Consider the following 19,828-nt stretch of genomic DNA (forward strand, 5'->3'; position numbering starts at 1 on the left):
AAATTTAACTGCGGGGTTCTACATGAAATGACTTAGGGAGAATATAAACGCAAATCCACCAACTTTTCAATCGCTTTTAACATTTTCAGTATGTGTTTGTTCATTTTACGGCCGGCTCATATGACAGTCTGCTAACATGGAAGGTTTCAAATGAATTTTAGTCATTTTTCGTACTTTATAACTTCATGGTTCGATATAACAACAAATTAGGTGAAATAAACAAACAAATCTAGCAACTTTGGAAACGCTTTGGAGAACTTTGCACGCTGTTTTAACAGCATGGACCAAATAGGTGCAGACGGCAAAAACTCAAAAAAGTCTCAACCGCTGGTTTTCTCAGGTTGTCTCCCATGCAAGTACTAACCACGACCGATTGATCTTTATTCCTATTATTGGTCGATCACCTGACCACTCATCTACCAGGGTCGTTTAAAAATTATTGTTATTGGCGGCCATGTAATTGATGGAAATGTTTAAAAATTCTACATCCTTCGAGGGCCACTGCGATATTCAAAGGGCCTTTTATAACATATTCATTCACTTTTGCGAACTTTTAACAGCTGGACTCGATAATATAACAGAATAGGTAACATTTCCATGCAAATCTACCAACTTTACACGAGCTTTTCACAACTTTGTAAGCACTTTGTTAATCACTTTGCGCTTGGGTAGTGGTACGATGTGCCAACATAAATAGCTGTTTTTGACTTTTACATAATTTTGTTCTAAATTTAACTGCGGGGTTCTACATGAAATGACTTAGGGGGAATATAAACGCAAATCCACCAACTTTTCAATCGCTTTTAACATTTTCAGTATGTGTTTGTTCATTTTACGGCCGGCTCATATGACAGTCTGCTAACATGGAAGGTTTCAAATGAATTTTAGTCATTTTTCGTACTTTATAACTTCATGGTTCGATATAACAACAAATTAGGTGAAATAAACAAACAAATCTAGCAACTTTGGAAACGCTTTGGAGAACTTTGCACGCTGTTTTAACAGCATGGACCAAATAGGTGCAGACGGCAAAAACTCAAAAAAGTCTCAACCGCTGGTTTTCTCAGGTTGTCTCCCATGCAAGTACTAACCACGACCGATTGATCTTTATTCCTATTATTGGTCGATCACCTGACCACTCATCTACCAGGGTCGTTTAAAAATTATTGTTATTGGCGGCCATGTAATTGATGGAAATGTTTAAAAATTCTACATCCTTCGAGGGCCACTGCGATATTCAAAGGGCCTTATATAACATATTCATTCACTTTTGCGAACTTTTAACAGCTGGACTCGATAATATAACAGAATAGGTAACATTTCCATGCAAATCTACCAACTTTGCACGAGCTTTTCACAACTTTGTAAGCACTTTGTTAATCACTTTGCGCTTGGGTAGTGGTACGATGTGCCAACATAAATAGCTGTTTTTGACTTTTACATAATTTTGTTCTAAATTTAACTGCGGGGTTCTACATGAAATGACTTAGGGGGAATATAAACGCAAATCCACCAACTTTTCAATCGCTTTTAACATTTTCAGTATGTGTTTGTTCATTTTACGGCCGGCTCATATGACAGTCTGCTAACATGGAAGGTTTCAAATGAATTTTAGTCATTTTTCGTACTTTATAACTTCATGGTTCGATATAACAACAAATTAGGTGAAATAAACAAACAAATCTAGCAACTTTGGAAACGCTTTGGAGAACTTTGCACGCTGTTTTAACAGCATGGACCAAATAGGTGCAGACGGCAAAAACTCAAAAAAGTCTCAACCGCTGGTTTTCTCAGGTTGTCTCCCATGCAAGTACTAACCACGACCGATTGATCTTTATTCCTATTATTGGTCGATCACCTGACCACTCATCTACCAGGGTCGTTTAAAAATTATTGTTATTGGCGGCCATGTAATTGATGGAAATGTTTAAAAATTCTACATCCTTCGAGGGCCACTGCGATATTCAAAGGGCCTTTTATAACATATTCATTCACTTTTGCGAACTTTTAACAGCTGGACTCGATAATATAACAGAATAGGTAACATTTCCATGCAAATCTACCAACTTTGCACGAGCTTTTCACAACTTTGTAAGCACTTTGTTAATCACTTTGCGCTTGGGTAGTGGTACGATGTGCCAACATAAATAGCTGTTTTTGACTTTTACATAATTTTGTTCTAAATTTAACTGCGGGGTTCTACATGAAATGAGTTAGGGGGAATATAAACGCAAATCCACCAACTTTTCAATCGCTTTTAACATTTTCAGTATGTGTTTGTTCATTTTACGTCCGGCTCATATGACAGTCTGCTAACATGAAAGGTTTCAAATGAATTTTAGTCATTTTTCGTACTTTATAACTGCATGGTTCGATATAACAACAACTTAGGTGAAATAAACGAACAAATCTAGCAACTTTGGAAACGCTTTGGAGAACTTTGCACGCTGTTTTAACAGCATGGACCAAATAGGTGCAGACGGCAAAAACTCAAAAAAAGTCTCAACCGCTGGTTTTCTCAGGTTGTCTCCCATGCAAGTACTAACCACGACCGATTGATCTTTATTCCTATTATTGATCGATCACCTGACCACTCATCTACCAGGGTCGTTTAAAAATTATTGTTATTGGCGGCCATGTAATTGATGGAAATGTTTAAAAATTCTACATCCTTCGAGGGCCACTGCGATATTCAAAGGGCCTTTTATAACATATTCATTCACTTTTGCGAACTTTTAACAGCTGGACTCGATAATATAACAGAATAGGTAACACTTCCATGCAAATCTACCAACTTTGCACGAGCTTTTCACAACTTTGTAAGCACTTTGTTAATCACTTTGCGCTTGGGTATTGGTACGATGTGCCAACATAAATAGCTGTTTTTGACTTTTACATAATTTTGTTCTAAATTTAACTGCGGGGTTCTACATGAAATGACTTAGGGGGAATATAAACGCAAATCCACCAACTTTTCAATCGTTTTTAACATTTTCAGTATGTGTTTGTTCATTTTACGGCCGGCTCATATGACAGTCTGCTAACATGGAAGGTTTCAAATGAATTTTAGTCATTTTTCGTACTTTATAACTGCATGGTTCGATATAACAACAACTTAGGTGAAATAAACGAACAAATCTAGCAACTTTGGAAACGCTTTGGAGAACTTTGCACGCTGTTTTAACAGCATGGACCAAATAGGTGCAGACGGCAAAAACTCAAAAAAAGTCTCAACCGCTGGTTTTCTCAGGTTGTCTCCCATGCAAGTACTAACCACGACCGATTGATCTTTATTCCTATTATTGGTCGATCACCTGACCACTCATCTATCAAGGTCGTTTAAAAAGTATTGTTATTGGCGGCCATGTAATTGACGGAAATGTTTAAAAATTCCACATCCTTCGAGGGCCACTGCGATATTCAAAGGGCCTTTTATAACATATTCATTCACTTTCGCGAACTTTTAACAGCTGGACTCGATAATGTAACAGAATAGGTAACACTTCCATGCAAATCTACCAACTTTGCACGAGCTTTTCACAACTTTGTAAGCACTTTGTTAATCACTTTGCGCTTGGGTAGTGGTACGATGTGCCAACATAAATAGCTGTTTTTGACTTTTACATAATTTTGTTCTAAATTTAACTGCGGGGTTCTACATGAAATGACTTAGGGAGAATATAAACGCAAATCCACCAACTTTTCAATCGCTTTTAACATTTTCAGTATGTGTTTGTTCATTTTACGGCCGGCTCATATGACAGTCTGCTAACATGGAAGGTTTCAAATGAATTTTAGTCATTTTTCGTACTTTATAACTGCATGGTTCGATATAACAACAACTTAGGTGAAATAAACAAACAAATCTAGCAACTTTGGAAACGCTTTGGAGAACTTTGCACGCTGTTTTAACAGCATGGACCAAATAGGTGCAGACGGCAAAAATTCAAAAAAAGTCTCAACCGCTGGTTTTCTCAGGTTGTCCCCCATGCAAGTACTAACCACGAGCGATTGATTTTTATTCCTATTATTGGTCGATCACCTGACCACTCATCTATCAGGGTCGTTTAAAAATTATTGTTATTGGCGGCCATGTAATTGATGGAAATGTTTAAAAATTCTACATCCTTCGAGGGCCACTGCGATATTCAAAGGGCCTTTTATAACATATTCATTCACTTTTGCGAACTTTTAACAGCTGGACTCGATAATATAACAGAATAGGTAACATTTCCATGCAAATCTACCAACTTTGCACGAGCTTTTCACAACTTTGTAAGCACTTTGTTAATCACTTTGCGCTTGGGTAGTGGTGCGATGTGCCAACATAAATAGCTGTTTTTGACTTTTACATAATTTTGTTCTAAATTTAACTGCGGGGTTCTACATGAAATGACTTAGGGGGAATATAAACGCAAATCCACCAACTTTTCAATCGCTTTTAACATTTTCAGTATGTGTTTGTTCATTTTACGGCCGGCTCATATGACAGTCTGCTAACATGGAAGGTTTCAAATGAATTTTAGTCATTTTTCATACTTTAAAACTGCATGGTTCGATATAACAACAACTTAGGTGAAATAAACAAACAAATCTAGCAAATTTGGAAACGCTTTGGAGAACTTTGCACGCTGTTTTAACAGCTTGGACCAAATAGGTGCAGACAGCAAAAACTCAAAAAAGTGTCACCCGGTTGTTTTCTCTGGTTGTCTCCCATGCAAGTACTAACCACGACCGATTGAACTTTACTTCCATTATCGGTCGATCACCTGACCACTCATCTATCAGGGTCATTTAAAAATTATCGTTATTGGCGGCCATTTAATTTATGGAAATGTTTAAAAATTCTACATCCTTTGATGGCCACTGCGATATTCAAAGGGCCTTTTATAACATATTCATTCACTTTCGCGAACATTTAACAACTGGATTCGATAATGTAACAGAATAGGTAACATGTCCATGTAAATCTACCAACTTTGCACAAGCTTTTCCCAACTTTGTAAGCACTTTGTTAATCACGTTGCGCTTGGGTAGTGGTACAATGTGCCAACATAAATAGGCTTTTCAGACTTTTACATAATTTTGTTCTAAATTTAAATGCGGGGTTCTATATGAAATGACTTAGGGGGAATATACACGCAAATGCACCATATTTTCAATCACTTTTAACATTTTTAGGATGTATTTGTACATTTTACGGCCGGCTCATATGACAGTCTGCTAACATGGGAGGTTTCAAATGGATTTTAGTCATTTTCATACTTTATAACTGCATGGTTCGATATAACAACAACTTAGGTCAAATAAACAAACAAATTTAGCAAACTTGGAATCGTTTTGGACAACTTTGCACGCTGTTTTAACAGCATGGACCAAAAAGGTGCACACGGCAAAAACTCAATAAAGTGTCACCCGCTGGATTTCTCAGTTTGTCTCCCATGCAAGTACTAACCACGACCGATTGATCTTTACTTCCATTATTGGTCGATCACCTGACCACTCATCTATCAGGGTCGTTCAAAATTTATCGTTATTGGCGGCCATTTAATTGATGGAAATGTTTAAAAATTCTACATCCTTCGAGGGCCACTGCGATATTCAAAGGGCCTTTCATAACATATTCATTCACTTTCGCGAATTTTTAACAACTGGACTCGATAATGTAACAGAATAGGTAACATTTCCATGCAAATCTACCAACTTTGCACAAGCTTTTCACAACTTTTTAAGCACTTTGTTAATCACTTTGCGCTTGGGTAGTGGTACAATGTGCCAACATAAATAGCTGTTTTTGACTTTTACATAATTTTGTTCTAAATTTAACTACGGGGTTCTATATGAAATGACTTAGGGGGAATATAAACGCAAATCCACCAAATTTTCAATCGCTTTTAACATTTTCAGTATGTTTTTGTTCATTTTCCGGCCGGCTCATATGACAGTCTGCAAACATGGGAGGTTTCAAATGGATTTTATTCATTTTTCATAATTTATAACTGCATGGTTCGATATATCAACAACTTAGGAGAAATAAACAAACAAATTTAGCAACTTTGGAAACGCTTTGGGGAACTTTGCACGCTGTTTTAACAGCATGGACCAAATAGGTGCAGACGACAAAAACTCAAAAAAAGTGTCAACCGCTGGTTTTCTCAGGTTGTCTCCCATGCAAGTACTCACCACGACCAATTGATCTTTATTCCTATTATTGGTCGATCACCTGACCACTCATCTATCAGTGTCGTTTAAAAATTATTGTTATTGGCGGTCATGTAATTGATGGAAATGTTTAAAAAATCTACATTTTTCGAGGGCCACTGCGATATTCAAAGGGCCTTTTATAACATATTCATTCACTTTCGCGAACTTTTAACAACTGGACTCGATAATGTAACAGAATAGGTAACATTTCCATGCAAATCTACCAACTTTGCACAAGCTTTTCACAACTTTGTAAGCACTTTGTTAATCACTTTGCGCTTGGGTAGTGGTACAATATGCCAACATAAATAGCTGTTTTTGACTTTTACATAATTTTGTTCTAAATTTAACTGCGGGGTTCTATATGAAATGACTTGGGGGGAATATAAACGCAATTCCACCAAATTTTCAATCGCTTTTAACATTTTCAGTATGTGTTTGTTCATTTTACGGCCGGCTCATATGACAGTCTGCTAACATGGAAGGTTTCAAATGAATTTTAGTCATTTTTCGTACTTTATAACTGCATGGTTCGATATAACAACAACTTAGGTGAAATAAACAAACAAATCTAGCAACTTTGGAAGCGCATTAGAGAACTTTGCACGCTGTTTTAACAGCATGGACCAAATAGGTGCAGACGGCAAAAACTCAAAAAAAGTCTCAAACGCTGGTTTTCTCAGGTTGTCTCCCATGCAAGTACTAACCACGACCGATTGATCTTTATTCCAATTATTGGTCGATCACCTGACCACTCATCTATCAGGGTCGTTTAAAAATTATTGTTATTGGCGGCCATGTAATTGATGGAAATGTTTAAAAATTCTACATCCTTCGAGGGCCACTGCGATATTCAAAGGGCCTTTTATAACATATTCATTCACTTTCGCGAACTTTTAACAACTGGACTCGATAATGTAACAGAATAGGTAACATTTCCATGCAAATCTACCAACTTTGCACAAGCTTTTCACAACTTTGTAAGCACTTTGTTAATCACTTTGCGCTTGGGTAGTGGTACAATGTGCCAACATAAATAGCTGTTTTTGACTTTTACATAATTTTGTTCTAAATTTAACTGCGGGGTTCTATATGAAATGACTTGGGGGGGGGTATAAACGCAAATCCACCAAATTTTCAATCGCTTTTAACATTTTCAGTATGTGTTTGTTCATTTTACGGCCGGCTCATATGACAGTCTGCTAACATGGATGGTTTCAAATGAATTTTAGTCATTTTTCGTACTTTATAACTGCATGGTTCGATATAACAACAACTTAGGTGAAATAAACAAACAAATCTAGCAACTTTGGAAGCGCATTAGAGAACTTTGCACGCTGTTTTAACAGCATGGACCAAATAGGTGCAGACGGCAAAAACTCAAAAAAAGTCTCAAACGCTGGTTTTCTCAGGTTGTCTCCCATGCAAGTACTAACCACGACCGATTGATCTTTATTCCAATTATTGGTCGATCACCTGACCACTCATCTATCAGGGTCGTTTAAAAATTATTGTTATTGGCGGCCATGTAATTGATGGAAATGTTTAAAAATTCTACATCCTTCGAGGGCCACTGCGATATTCAAAGGGCCTTTTATAACATATTCATTCACTTTTGCGAACTTTTAACAACTGGACTCGATAATGTAACAGAATAGGTAACACTTCCATGCAAATCTACCAACTTTGCACGAGCTTTTCACAACTTTGTAAGCACTTTGTTAATCACTTTGCGCTTGGGTAGTGGTACAATGTGCCAATATAAATAGCTGTTTTTGACTTTTACATAATTTTGTTCTAAATTTAACTGCGGGGTTCTATATGAAATGACTTAGGGGGAATATAAACGCAAATCCATCAAATTTTCAATCGCTTTTAACATTTTCAGTATGTGTTTGTTCATTTTACGGCCGGCTCATATGACAGTCTGCTAACATGGAAGGTTTCAAATGAATTTTAGTCATTGTTCGTACTTTATAACTGCATGGTTCGATATAACAACAACTTAGGTGAAATAAACAAACAAATCTAGCAACTTTGGAAACGTTTTGGAGAACTTTGCACGCTGTTTTAACAGCATGGACCAAATAGGTGCAGACGGCAAAAACTCAAAAAAAGTCTCAACCGCTGGTTTTCCCAGGTTGTCTCCCATGCAAGTACTAACCACGACCGATTGATCTTTATTCCTATTATTGGTCGATCACCTGACCACTCGTCTATCAGGGTCGTTTAAAAATTATTGTTATTGGCGGCCATGTAATTGATGGAAATGTTTAAAAATTCTACATCCTTCGAGGGCCACTGCGATATTCAAAGGGCCTTTTATAACATATTCATTCACTTTTGCGAACTTTTAACAACTGGACTCGATAATGTAACAGAATAGGTAACACTTCCATGCAAATCTACCAACTTTGCACGAGCTTTTCACAACTTTGTAAGCACTTTGTTAATCACTTTGCGCTTGGGTAGTGGTACAATGTGCCAATATAAATAGCTGTTTTTGACTTTTACATAATTTTGTTCTAAATTTAACTGCGGGGTTCTATATGAAATGACTTGGGGGGGGGATATAAACGCAAATCCACCAAATTTTCAATCGCTTTTAACATTTTCAGTATGTGTTTGTTCATTTTACGGCCGGCTCATATGACAGTCTGCTAACATGGATGGTTTCAAATGAATTTTAGTCATTTTTCGTACTTTATAACTGCATGGTTCGATATAACAACAACTTAGGTGAAATAAACAAACAAATCTAGCAACTTTGGAAGCGCATTAGAGAACTTTGCACGCTGTTTTAACAGCATGGACCAAATAGGTGCAGACGGCAAAAACTCAAAAAAAGTGTCACCCGCTGGTTTTCTCAGGTTGTCTCCCATGCAAGTACTAACCACGACCGATTGATCTTTACTTCCATTATTGGTCGATCACCTGACCACTCATCTATCAGGGTCGTTCAAAATTTATCGTTATTGGCGGCCATTTAATTGATGGAAATGTTTAAAAATTCTACATCCTTCGAGGGCCACTGCGATATTCAAAGGGCCTTTCATAACATATTCATTCACTTTCGCGAATTTTTAACAACTGGACTCGATAATGTAACAGAATAGGTAACATTTCCATGCAAATCTACCAACTTTGCACAAGCTTTTCACAACTTTTTAAGCACTTTGTTAATCACTTTGCGCTTGGGTAGTGGTACAATGTGCCAACATAAATAGCTGTTTTTGACTTTTACATAATTTTGTTCTAAATTTAACTACGGGGTTCTATATGAAATGACTTAGGGGGAATATAAACGCAAATCCACCAAATTTTCAATCGCTTTTAACATTTTCAGTATGTTTTTGTTCATTTTCCGGCCGGCTCATATGACAGTCTGCAAACATGGGAGGTTTCAAATGGATTTTATTCATTTTTCATAATTTATAACTGCATGGTTCGATATATCAACAACTTAGGAGAAATAAACAAACAAATTTAGCAACTTTGGAAACGCTTTGGGGAACTTTGCACGCTGTTTTAACAGCATGGACCAAATAGGTGCAGACGACAAAAACTCAAAAAAAGTGTCAACCGCTGGTTTTCTCAGGTTGTCTCCCATGCAAGTACTCACCACGACCAATTGATCTTTATTCCTATTATTGGTCGATCACCTGACCACTCATCTATCAGTGTCGTTTAAAAATTATTGTTATTGGCGGTCATGTAATTGATGGAAATGTTTAAAAAATCTACATTTTTCGAGGGCCACTGCGATATTCAAAGGGCCTTTTATAACATATTCATTCACTTTCGCGAACTTTTAACAACTGGACTCGATAATGTAACAGAATAGGTAACATTTCCATGCAAATCTACCAACTTTGCACAAGCTTTTCACAACTTTGTAAGCACTTTGTTAATCACTTTGCGCTTGGGTAGTGGTACAATATGCCAACATAAATAGCTGTTTTTGACTTTTACATAATTTTGTTCTAAATTTAACTGCGGGGTTCTATATGAAATGACTTGAGGGGAATATAAACGCAATTCCACCAAATTTTCAATCGCTTTTAACATTTTCAGTATGTGTTTGTTCATTTTACGGCCGGCTCATATGACAGTCTGCTAACATGGAAGGTTTCAAATGAATTTTAGTCATTGTTCGTACTTTATAACTGCATGGTTCGATATAACAACAACTTAGGTGAAATAAACAAACAAATCTAGCAACTTTGGAAACGCTTTGGAGAACTTTGCACGCAGTTTTAACAGCATGGACCAAATAGGTGCAGATGGCAAAAACTCAAAAAAAGTCTCAACCGCTGGTTTTCTCAGGTTGTCTCCCATGCAAGTACTAACCATGACCGATTGATCTTTATTCCTATTATTGGTCGATCATCTGACCACTCATCTATCAGGGTCGTTTAAAAATTATTGTTATTGGCGGCCATGTAATTGATGGAAATGTTTAAAAATTCTACATCCTTCGAGGGCCACTGTGATATTCAAAGGGCCTTTTATAACATATTCATTCACTTTTGCGAACTTTTAACAACTGGACTCGATAATGTAACAGAATAGGTAACATTTCCATGCAAATCTACCAACTTTGCACAAGCTTTTCACAACTTTGTAAGCACTTTGTTAATCACTTTGCGCTTGGGTAATGGTACAATGTGCCAACATAAATAGCTGTTTTTGACTTTTACATAATTTTGTTCTAAATTTAACTGCGGGGTTCTATATGAAATGACTTAGGGGGAATATAAACGCAAATCCACCAAATTTTCAATCGCTTTCAACATTTTCAGTATGTGTTTGTTCATTTTACGGCCGGCTCATATGACAGTCTGCTAACATGGAAGGTTTCAAATGAATTTTAGTCATTGTTCGTACTTTATAACTGCATGGTTCGATATAACAACAACTTAGGTGAAATAAACAAACAAATCTAGCAACTTTGGAAACGCTTTGGAGAACTTTGCACGCAGTTTTAACAGCATGGACCAAATAGGTGTAGATGGCAAAAACTCAAAAAATGTCTCAACCGCTGGTTTTCTCAGGTTGTCTCCCATGCAAGTACTAACCATGACCGATTGATCTTTATTCCTATTATTGGTCGATCATCTGACCACTCATCTATCAGGGTCGTTTAAAAATTATCGTGAGTGGCGGCCATGTAATTGATGGAAATGTTTAAAAATTCTACATCCTTCGAGGGCCACTGCGATATTCAAAGGGCCTTTTATAACATATTCATTCACTTTCGCGAACTTTTAACAACTGGACTCGATAATGTAACAGAATAGGTAACATTTCCATGCAAATCTACCAACTTTGCACAAGCTTTTCACAACTTTGTAAGCACTTTGTTAATCACTTTGCGCTTGGGTAGTGATACAATGTGCCAACATAAATAGCTGTTTTTGACTTTTACATAATTTTGTTCTAAATTTAACTGCGGGGTTCTATATGAAATGACTTGGGGGGGGGGGGGATATAAACGCAAATCCACCAAATTTTCAATCGCTTTTAACATTTTCAGTATGTGTTTGTTCATTTTACGGCCGGCTCATATGACAGTCTGCTAACATGGATGGTTTCAAATGAATTTTAGTCATTTTTCGTACTTTATAACTGCATGGTTCGATATAACAACAACTTAGGTGAAATAAACAAACAAATCTAGCAACTTTGGAAGCGCATTAGAGAACTTTGCACGCTGTTTTAACAGCATGGACCAAATAGGTGCAGACGGCAAAAACTCAAAAAAAGTCTCAAACGCTGGTTTTCTCAGGTTGTCTCCCATGCAAGTACTAACCACGACCGATTGATCTTTATTCCAATTATTGGTCGATCACCTGACCACTCATCTATCAGGGTCGTTTAAAAATTATTGTTATTGGCGGCCATGTAATTGATGGAAATGTTTAAAAATTCTACATCCTTCGAGGGCCACTGCGATATTCAAAGGGCCTTTTATAACATATTCATTCACTTTCGCGAACTTTTAACAACTGGACTCGATAATGTAACAGAATAGGTAACATTTCCATGCAAATCTACCAACTTTGCACAAGCTTTTCACAACTTTGTAAGCACTTTGTTAATCACTTTGCGCTTGGGTAGTGGTACAATGTGCCAACATAAATAGCTGTTTTTGACTTTTACATAATTTTGTTCTAAATTTAACTGCGGGGTTCTATATGAAATGACTTGGGGGGGGGGTATAAACGCAAATCCACCAAATTTTCAATCGCTTTTAACATTTTCAGTATGTGTTTGTTCATTTTACGGCCGGCTCATATGACAGTCTGCTAACATGGATGGTTTCAAATGAATTTTAGTCATTTTTCGTACTTTATAACTGCATGGTTCGATATAACAACAACTTAGGTGAAATAAACAAACAAATCTAGCAACTTTGGAAGCGCATTAGAGAACTTTGCACGCTGTTTTAACAGCATGGACCAAATAGGTGCAGACGGCAAAAACTCAAAAAAAGTCTCAAACGCTGGTTTTCTCAGGTTGTCTCCCATGCAAGTACTAACCACGACCGATTGATCTTTATTCCAATTATTGGTCGATCACCTGACCACTCATCTATCAGGGTCGTTTAAAAATTATTGTTATTGGCGGCCATGTAATTGATGGAAATGTTTAAAAATTCTACATCCTTCGAGGGCCACTGCGATATTCAAAGGGCCTTTTATAACATATTCATTCACTTTTGCGAACTTTTAACAACTGAACTCGATAATGTAACAGAATAGGTAACACTTCCATGCAAATCTACCAACTTTGCACGAGCTTTTCACAACTTTGTAAGCACTTTGTTAATCACTTTGCGCTTGGGTAGTGGTACAATGTGCCAATATAAATAGCTGTTTTTGACTTTTACATAATTTTGTTCTAAATTTAACTGCGGGGTTCTATATGAAATGACTTAGGGGGAATATAAACGCAAATCCATCAAATTTTCAATCGCTTTTAACATTTTCAGTATGTGTTTGTTCATTTTACGGCCGGCTCATATGACAGTCTGCTAACATGGAAGGTTTCAAATGAATTTTAGTCATTGTTCGTACTTTATAACTGCATGGTTCGATATAACAACAACTTAGGTGAAATAAACAAACAAATCTAGCAACTTTGGAAACGTTTTGGAGAACTTTGCACGCTGTTTTAACAGCATGGACCAAATAGGTGCAGACGGCAAAAACTCAAAAAAAGTCTCAACCGCTGGTTTTCCCAGGTTGTCTCCCATGCAAGTACTAACCACGACCGATTGATCTTTATTCCTATTATTGGTCGATCACCTGACCACTCGTCTATCAGGGTCGTTTAAAAATTATTGTTATTGGCGGCCATGTAATTGATGGAAATGTTTAAAAATTCTACATCCTTCGAGGGCCACTGCGATATTCAAAGGGCCTTTTATAACATATTCATTCACTTTTGCGAACTTTTAACAACTGGACTCGATAATGTAACAGAATAGGTAACACTTCCATGCAAATCTACCAACTTTGCACGAGCTTTTCACAACTTTGTAAGCACTTTGTTAATCACTTTGCGCTTGGGTAGTGGTACAATGTGCCAATATAAATAGCTGTTTTTGACTTTTACATAATTTTGTTCTAAATTTAACTGCGGGGTTCTATATGAAATGACTTGGGGGGGGGGATATAAACGCAAATCCACCAAATTTTCAATCGCTTTTAACATTTTCAGTATGTGTTTGTTCATTTTACGGCCGGCTCATATGACAGTCTGCTAACATGGATGGTTTCAAATGAATTTTAGTCATTTTTCGTACTTTATAACTGCATGGTTCGATATAACAACAACTTAGGTGAAATAAACAAACAAATCTAGCAACTTTGGAAGCGCATTAGAGAACTTTGCACGCTGTTTTAACAGCATGGACCAAATAGGTGCAGACGGCAAAAACTCAAAAAAAGTCTCAAACGCTGGTTTTCTCAGGTTGTCTCCCATGCAAGTACTAACCACGACCGATTGATCTTTATTCCAATTATTGGTCGATCACCTGACCACTCATCTATCAGGGTCGTTTAAAAATTATTGTTATTGGCGGCCATGTAATTGATGGAAATGTTTAAAAATTCTACATCCTTCGAGGGCCACTGCGATATTCAAAGGGCCTTTTTTAACATATTCATTCACTTTTGCGAACTTTTAACAACTGGACTCGATAATGTAACAGAATAGGTAACACTTCCATGCAAATCTACCAACTTTGCACGAGCTTTTCACAACTTTGTAAGCACTTTGTTAATCACTTTGCGCTTGGGTAGTGGTACAATGTGCCAATATAAATAGCTGTTTTTGACTTTTACATAATTTTGTTCTAAATTTAACTGCGGGGTTCTATATGAAATGACTTAGGGGGAATATAAACGCAAATCCATCAAATTTTCAATCGCTTTTAACATTTTCAGTATGTGTTTGTTCATTTTACGGCCGGCTCATATGACAGTCTGCTAACATGGAAGGTTTCAAATGAATTTTAGTCATTGTTCGTACTTTATAACTGCATGGTTCGATATAACAACAACTTAGGTGAAATAAACAAACAAATCTAGCAACTTTGGAAACGTTTTGGAGAACTTTGCACGCTGTTTTAACAGCATGGACCAAATAGGTGCAGACGGCAAAAACTCAAAAAAAGTCTCAACCGCTGGTTTTCTCAGGTTGACTCCCATGCAAGTACTAACCACGACCGATTGATCTTTATTCCTATTATTGGTCAATCACCTGACCACTCATCTATCAGGGTCGTTTAAAAATGATTGTTATTGGCGGCCATGTAATTGATGGAAATGTTTAAAAATTCTACATCCTTCGAGGGCCACTGCGATATTCAAAGGGCCTTTTATAACATATTCATTCACATTTGCGAACTTGTAACAACTGGACTCGATAATATAACAGAATAGGTAACATTTCCATGCAAATCTAGCAACTTTGCACAAGCTTTTCACAACTTTGTAAGCACTTTGTTAATCACTTTGCGCTTGGGTAATGGTACAATGTGCCAACATAAATAGCTGTTTTTGCCTTTTACATAATTTTGTTCTAAATTTAACTGCGGGGTTCTATATGAAATGACTTAGGGGGAATATAAACGCAAATTCACCAACTTTTCAATCGCTTTTAACATTTTCAGTACGTGTTTGTTCATTTTACGGCCGGCTCATATGACAGTCTGCTAACATGGAAGGTTTCAAATGAATTTTAGTCATTCTTCATACTTTACAACTGCATGGTTCGATATAACAACAACTTAGGTCAAATAAACAAACAAATCTAGAACTTTGGAAACGCTTTGGAGAACTTTGCACGCTGTTTTAACAGCTTGGACAAAATAGGTGCAGACGGCAAAAACTCAAAAAAAGTGTCAACCGCTGGTTTTCTCAGGTTGTCTCCCATGAAAGTATTAACCACGACCGATTGATCTTAACTTCTATTATTGGTCGATCACCTGACCACTCATCTATCAAGGTCGTTTAAAAAGTATTGTTATTGGCGGCCATGTAATTGATGGAAATGTTTAAAAATTCTACATCCTTCGAGGGCCACTGCGATATTCAAAGGGCCTTTCATAACATATTCATTCACTTTCGCGAACTTTTAACAACTGGACTCGATAATGTAACAGAATAGTTAACATTTCCATGCAAATCTACCAACTTTACACAAACTTTTCACAACTTTGTAAGCACTTTGTTAATCACTTTGCGCTTGGGTAGTGGAACAATGTGCCAACATAAAGAGCTGTTTTTGACTTTTACATAATTTTGTTCTAAATTTAACTGCGGGGTTCTATATGAAATGACTTAGGGGGAATATAAACGCAAATCCACCATCTTTTCAATCAGTTTTAACATTTTTAGGATGTATTTGTACATTTTACGGCCGGCTCATATGACAGTCTGCTAACATGGGAGGTTTCAAACGGACTTTAGTCATTTTTCATACTTTAACTGAATGGTTTGATATAACAAAAACTTAGGTCAAATAAACAAACAAATTTAGCAACCTTGGAATCGCTTTGGAGAACTTTGCACGCTGTTTTAACAGCTTGGACAAAATATGTGCAGACGGCAAAAACTCAAAAATAGTGTCAACCGCTGGTTTTCTCAGGTTGTCTCCCATGCAAGCACTAACCACGACCGATTGATCTTTACTTCTTTTATTGGTCGATAACCTGACCACTCATCTATCAGGATCTTTTAAAAATTATTGTTATTGGCGGCCATGTAATTGATGGAAATGCTTAAAAATTCTACATCCTTCGAGGGCCACTGCGATATTCAAAGGGCCTTTTATAACATATTCATTCACTTTCGCGAACTTTTAACAACTGGACTCGATAATGTAACAGAATAGGTAACATTTCCATGAAAATCTACCAACTTTGCACAAGCTTTTCACAACTTTGTAAGCACTTTGTTAATCACTTTGCGCTTGGGTAGTGGAACAATGTGCCAACATAAATAGCTGTTTTTGACTTTTACATAATTTTGTTCGAAATTTAACTGCGGGGTTCTATATGAAATGACTTAGGGGGAATATAAACGCAAATCCACCATCTTTTCAATCACTTTTAACATTTTTAGGATGTATTTGTACATTTTACGGCCGGCTCATATGACAGTCTGCTAACATGGGAGGTTTCAAATGGACTTTCGTCATTTTTCATCATTTAACTGCACGGTTTGATATAACAAAAACTTAGGTCAAATAAACAAACAAATTTAGCAACCTTGGAATCGCTTTGGAGAACTTTGCACGCTGTTTTAACAGCTTGGACAAAATATGTGCAGACAGCAAAAACTCAAAAATAGTGTCAACCGCTGGTTTTCTCAGGTTGTCTCCTATGCAAGCACTAACCACGACCGATTGATCTTTACTTCTTTTATTGGTCGATAACCTGACCACTCATCTATCAGGATCATTTAAAAATTATTGTTATTGGCGGCCATGTAATTGATGGGAAAGCTTAAAAATTCTACATCCTTCGAGGGCCACTGCGATATTCAAAGGGCCTTTTATAACATATTCATTCACTTTCGCGAACTTTTAACAACTGGACTCGATAATGTAACAGAATAGGTAACATTTCCATGCAAATCTACCAACTTTGCACAAGCTTTTCACAACTTTGTAAGCACTTTGTTAATCACTTTGCGCTTGGGTAGTGGTACAATGTGCCAACATAAATAGCTGTTTTTGACTTTTACATAATTTTGTTCTAAATTTAACTGCGGGGTTCTATATGAAATGACTTAGGGGGAATATAAACGCAAATTCACCAACTTTTCAATCGCTTTTAACATTTTCAGTATGTGTTTGTTCATTTTACGGCCGGCTCATATGACAGTCTGCTAACATGGAAGATTTCAAATGAATTTTAGTCATTTTTCATACTTTACAACTGCATGGTTCGATATAACAACAACTTAGGTCAAATAAACAAACAAATCTAGCAACTTTGGAAACGCTTTGGAGAACTTTGCACGCTGTTTTAACAGCTTGGACAAAATATGTGCAGACGGCAAAAACTCAAAAATAGTGTCAACCGCTGGTTTTCTCAGGTTGTCTCCCATGCAAGCACTAACCACGACCGATTGATCTTTACTTCTTTTATTGGTCGATAACCTGACCACTCATCTATCAGGATCATTTAAAAATTATTGTTATTGGCGGCCATGTAATTGATGGAAATGCTTAAAAATTCTACATCCTTCGAGGGCCACTGCGATATTCAAAGGGCCTTTTATAACATATTCATTCACTTTCGCGAACTTTTAACAACTGGACTCGATAATGTAACAGAATAGGTAACATTTCCATGCAAATCTACCAACTTTGCACAAGCTTTTCACAACTTTGTAAGCACTTTGTTAATCACTTTGCGCTTGGGTAGTAGAACAATGTGCCAACATAAATAGCTGTTTTTGACTTTTACATAATTTTGTTCGAAATTTAACTGCGGGGTTCTATATGAAATGACTTAGGGGGAATATAAACGCAAATCCACCATCTTTTCAATCACTTTTAACATTTTTAGGATGTATTTGTACATTTTACGGCCGGCTCATATGACAGTCTGCTAACATGGGAGGTTTCAAATAGACTTTCGTCATTTTTCATACTTTAACTGCATGGTTTGATATAACAAAAACTTGGGTCAAATAAACAAACAAATCTAGCAACTTTGGAAACGCTTTGGAGAACTTTGCACGCTGTTTTAACAGCTTGGACAAAATATGTGAGACGGCAAAAACTCAAAAATAGTGTCAACCACTGGTTTTCTCAGGCTGTCTCCCATGCAAGCACTAACCACGACCGATTGATCTTTACTTCTTTTATTGGTCGATAACCTGACCACTCATCTATCAGGATCGTTTAAAAATTATTGTTATTGGCGGCCATGTAATTGATGGAAATGCTTAAAAATTCTACATCCTTCGAGGGCCACTGCGATATTCAAAGGGCATTTTATAACATATTCATTCACTTTCGCGAACTTTTAACAACTGGACTCGATAATGTAACAGAATAGGTAACATCTCCATGCAAATCTACCAACTTTGCACAAGCTTTTCACAACTTTGTAAGCACTTTGTTAATCACTTTGCGCTTGGGTAGTGGAACAATGTGCCAACATAAATAGCTGTTTTTGACTTTTACATAATTTTGTTCTAAATTTAACTGCGGGGTTCTATATGAAATGACTTAGGGGGAATATAAACGCAAATCCACCATCTTTTCAATAACTTTTAACATTTTTAGGATGTATTTGTACATTTTACGGCCGGCTCATATGACAGTCTGCTAACATGGGAGGTTTCAAATGGACTTTAGTCATTTTTCATACTTTAACTGCATGGATTGATATAACAAAAACTTAGGTCAAATAAACAAACAAATTTAGCAACCTTGGAATCGCTTTGGAGAACTTTGCACGCTGTTTTAACAGCTTGGACAAAATATGTGCAGACGGCAGAAACTCAAAAATAGTGTCAACCACTGGTTTTATCAGGTTGTCTCCCATGCAAGCACTCACCACGACCGATTGATCTTTACTTCTTTTATTGGTCGATAACCTGACCACTCATCTATCAGGATCGTTTAAAAATTATTGTTATTGGCGGCCATGTAATTGATGGAAATGCTTAAAAATTCTACATCCTTCGAGGGCCACTGCGATATTCAAAGGGCCTTTTATAACATATTCATTCACTTTCGCGAACTTTTAACAACTGGACTCGATAATGTAACAGAATAGGTAACATTTCCATGCAAATCTAACAACTTTGCACAAGCTTTTCACAACTTTGTAAGCACTTTGTTAATCACTTTGCGCTTGGGTAGTGGTACAATGTGCCAACATAAATAGCTGTTTTTGACTTTTACATAATTTTGTTCTAAATTTAACTGCGGGGTTCTATATGAAATGACTTAGGGGGAATATAAACGCAAATTCACCAACTTTTCAATCGCTTTTAACATTTTCAGTATGTGTTTGTTCATTTTACGGCCGGCTCATATGACAGTCTGCTAACATGGAAGGTTTCAAATGAATTTTAGTCATTTTTCATAC

Source organism: Saccoglossus kowalevskii, chromosome 10, assembly GCF_978046115.1.
Source record: "Saccoglossus kowalevskii chromosome 10, keSacKowa6.1, whole genome shotgun sequence".
In the NCBI taxonomy this organism is placed as follows: Eukaryota; Metazoa; Hemichordata; class Enteropneusta; family Harrimaniidae; genus Saccoglossus; species Saccoglossus kowalevskii.